This window comes from Cinclus cinclus, chromosome 12 (assembly GCF_963662255.1).
Source record: "Cinclus cinclus chromosome 12, bCinCin1.1, whole genome shotgun sequence".
Lineage (NCBI taxonomy): Eukaryota > Metazoa > Chordata > Aves > Passeriformes > Cinclidae > Cinclus > Cinclus cinclus.
In genome coordinates, this window is record NC_085057.1 from 11120105 (window position 1) to 11124711 (window position 4607).

A 4607-nucleotide genomic window follows, 5' to 3' on the forward strand; every position below is an offset into this window, starting at 1 on the left:
CACCCCTTCCACCCACTCCCTGCTGTCATCTCATTTCACCCCTGGTACCACAAACAGCCCCAGTCCTTTTTTCAGCTCCACAACTCCAAGCTGAGCTTGCAAAGTTTGAGCACTTTACTCTTGCTTGACTGATTGCAGAGAATTCAGTGCCATGGTGCAGCATTTTGGATGGAAATGTGCTTTAGGTTGGAGCATTGCTCAAAAATGATGTTTACATGCCTCTTTCACAATAGCCTGGGAAATCAGCAGGAAAATATCCCTTGCCTAAGTGTAAGTTTTAAACTGGCTGGCCTTTTCCACTCCAGTTCTATTTTTCAGGATAGTTTGGTTTCAGTTGGTCATTTTGCAGTAAATATAAAGACTGTGTAAAACTTTTTAAAATAGGGAAACAAGTAATATTCTCATCCTTTTGTTTCAATTTCAGCATCCCGCTCTGAGGGGAGGGTGGAAGTGTTTAATATCCCACAGGTATAAATCAGGGTAAAAGCTTTAAAATCACTGCATTTAAACAATGTAAGGGCCAGCTCTGATGAGATGAGAATCAGATGCAAGAACTCCTTGGTGAATGTTTCTCAGGCATGCCTAAGGCAACTTTGAGGCTCCAGCTCCCTGAAGATGTGTGCTAAAGGCACGTGAATATGTGTAATTTTTCTCTGAGCCCTGCCTAAACTACTGTCAAGCCTGAAATCCCAGAACATTTGTTTCTTCTGTCATTGAGGGATTGAGGGACTTGCTTTGGTCAGAGGCACCAGTACTTCTCTCCCTACTGGTGATCTGCATGCTTGCTTCCTGCGAGATGCAGCTTCACACTTGGTCTTGAAGGGGACCTTTGTATACAGAGGCCCCAGATGTGCAGCCTGATGCTGAGCCTGTAAATCTATTACTGTATGTATAGAGACCTGTAGCATGTTCCTCCCTGGTGTGTGTGCCTAAAGTCAAGGTGCAAGAGTCTGTTGTTGCAGTTTGTGTAGCGCTTTGCATACAAACTGAATCACAGATCACCTCGATGTAGGACCACTCTGATACCAGTTTATTAGGGATTCAAGAAAGGTGATAACCTTTGGTTTCCTATCCAGATTCCAATTTTCAATGTTTTTAGCCTGCCTCCATATCTTTCCTGGTGTTATGTAGGAGATGGTGATCATTAGCTCCTTTTGTACCTTGGTAGGGTTGCAGAGATGCTCAGAGTTCCTTCTCCTGCCCCAGCAGCTGGTAGTGGGGGACAGTCCATGTACATGGACAGCCATAGATGGCCCTCTCTGACCACCCCTCACTGATGGCTCCTCCTGAGTCTGATGGGTCTGTGCAGTAAAACTGCACAAGTCCGTTGGCTGTGTTGAAGGCACTTTGGGCCTCACAGGATTAAATGCAAATTGCTGTTATGGTGAATAAATTAAAGCATGGAGTTAAAATTTGAGTTTTTATAGCACTTAGCATAATGGGGCCTAGCATGTCCATGGCCTCTAGGCAGCTGCACCGTGTAAATCTTTCTAAGTCCAATCATCCTCATCAAATATGTTTTTGATGCCCCGTGGCTGTTAAAAAGATAATGCCACCAATCAGATGTGAATCATCTCACCCACAATTCACTTCTTTGGTGCATATCCCTGCTAGGAACTGCTTTGCTGCCCTGTTTTCTCTCCACTATCCTAATTCAGAGAAACAACAGGCATTGATAAAGCAATGCTTCTGGCTGGGCTTAGCACCTCCCAATCTCATGTAAAGTCTTCAAACTTTAAAGAAACCAAGGGGGCTATGTGGGCTCAATAATCAGCTAGCAAGCAAATTCTTCTAATTTGCTCTTCTGGCCTCTCGTGGCCTGGAGGATTTTCCAGAGATGCTTTTCTCTGTCTGGAGCATCCAAGTGATCTGAGAGATGCTTTAGAGGTGGCTGTTGTGAGGCTGAGGATGCTTTTCTGCTGTCTCTGACAGGGTGCACCTGGCTGTATGATCCCAGTTTAGCTTCAGAAATCTACTGGTTGATAGAATTTCACTGTAGTCTGGTGATACTTTTTATGCTTTTATGGTTCATTTTTTCTCTGTATCATTCTTTTGCACTAGGCTGATCTTGTCAAGTCAATTGCACTGTTGTCCCTCTCCTGCCAGCCCTGCAGAGACATCTCTGGGGACCTGCGGGCTGAGAAGCACTGTAGGGAGGCTGTTGGTAGCCCATTTTACTCTGTCCAGTGCTTACATTTCCAGCTCTGCACAGGGAGGATGTAAAGAGGAAGAAAACCTTTGTCTTAGCATTTGTAACAGAAAGCTTTTCTATCACCCCAATGTAGTTAAACTTCTTTTTAATAAAAACTGTGAAAGCTGGACTTCTCAGAGCAGTGTGCCAGGCAACAGAGCAGATGCGGGAGACAAAGCAGTTCCTGGAAAACTTTGCCACCTACTTGGACATCACCGTAATTCCATCTGACAAATGTTTGGTCGCACTGACACCTGGTGGCGTTTGGGAGTTGGAAATGAAAAGTTTAAAAAAAAAAAAGAACTTTTCTCTTAACTTTGGGTGTTTGTTTCCTGTGACTTGCCTAGGATAACCTGCTTTATGTGCGAGGGGCTGCAGGACTCGACTGTGAGCAGAGGGGCTTGTACCAAGCATGTCAAGGATGGTTTGTGTGAGATGAGACATTCCCTGGAGTCACCAGTATAGAGGCCCTGGCAACACAGTCTCAGCTCCATCTTCCTGCTTTGTCTGCCACTTGCTCCCTCTGCTCCTTGGACCACAGCTACAATGCAGGGACTCTGCCTTGAAATGGAGGTGGTTCTTCAAAGAAAGCATCAGGTGCTGTTGTGAGGAGTGCAGTGCCTCGGGGAACACCGGTGATAGCATTGTCTGGATCCACGGCCATAATCAGAGTGGCTCTCCATCTCTCTGGGATCGTGGCCAGATGTGATCTGGGATGGCTGTTCTGCAGGTTACTCCAAGGTGTCACCCTGATATCTGGAACTGTGCCTGTGACACGGAGTCTAACATGTCCTAGGACTCTGCATCCTGCGTGCCGCCTTGGGGTATGTAGAGTGGAAAGAAACAGTGAGGAATGACCCAGTAATTGTGCTGTAAAGGATGTAATGCAGCTTGAGAATACAGTTCAAGAGACACTTTAAGGATCCCTCTGGCAGAGGATATGGTGTGAAATGGAGGTACATTATCCCAAGGACTATTGCAGCATTACCTTAGAGCATTGCAGCAGCGTCCCACTGCAGCCATTGCCATCAGCAACTCACCCGTTCCCATCTGCCTTTGCAGCCATGCAGGAGCACATCTGTCCTTCACAGCAGGTTTGGGACAGCTCCAACAGTCAGACACAACAAGCACCTTCATCTGTGCTGGCTCGTGAGAGCCTCATGTGCTCATCTATGCTGACAGCCAGGCTTTGAGCCATTCTCAACACCTTCATTCCTGCTGGTCACAAACTGCAAGCCCTGGCCACTGCTCGGGATTGCTGCCAGAGAACACTTAGAAACACTTGTGTCTGGCCCTGGAAATAACAGGGTTGTGGTTTTGTTTTCTTTGCAATAAAACACACCTCCTGGGTGTCTGAACACTGACATGAGTGCAGTGCTTTGCTTGGTTAGATCTGCCTGAATTAATATCTGCTGCCTCTCGTAATGCAGTGCTGGCCAGGGTTTCTCTGCCAAGGTGGGGGTCATCAGCCTGGCTCCCCGTCCCCACAGTGCACTCCTTAATTCTCCCATCACAGGTTTCTGTGGAAGCCTTGAGCCATGCCAGGTGCCCAGGCTTTGGAAACAGGCTTCCCCCATGGAGTACTCTATCCCTCCAGTACCCACAGGACCAGCCCAGGACACCTTTCCTGCCAGAGTGGCTTAGCACAAGCCTCTGTTCCACAGCAGAGTCTCTGCCTCTGTACCTTGTGCTGCGTGTGTCCCACGCAGCTCTACACCATCCCACACCTGTGCAGACCTGGAACCCACACAGAATCACAGAATTATTAGGGTTGGAAGGGACCTCTGGAGATCATCCAGTCCAGCCCCCTGCCTAGGCAGGGTCACCCAGAGCAGGTGACATTGGAACACATCCAGATAATGCTTAAATGTCTCCCGAGACTCCATGCCCTCCCTCGGCAGCTGTTCCAGGGCTCTTCACACTTCTTCATGTTGAGGTGGACTTCTTGTGCTTTGGTTTATGGCCTTTGCTCCTTGTCCTGTCGCTGGGCACCACCAAAAAGAGTCTGGCACCATCCTCTTGGCACATGCCTTTGAATGGATTAATGAGACCCCGTCTCATTGCAACTGCACCAAGTCCAGAGAGAGCTGTGCCACATGTTCCAAACTCCCTCCCGACCATGTTCTGGGCCAGCTCCGCTCCTCAGGTGTGTTCCAGATCACTCCCCCGGTTTGCTCCGGAGCAGTTCCCGTTTTCCCGAGCCCCGGTTCCCGACCGTTCCCCCGGTTTGTTCCGGAGCAGTTCCCGTTTTCCCGAGCCCCGGTTTCCGACCGTTCCCCCGGTTTGTTCCGGAGCAGTTCCCATACAGCGCGGCCGGCAGTTGTTCCTCCGGGCCGCAGGGGGCGCTGCGAGGGGCGGTGCCTCCGCCGTGTTTACAGGGCCCGCCGCTCCCGCCCCGCCGCCGCTGCCCCTCGGC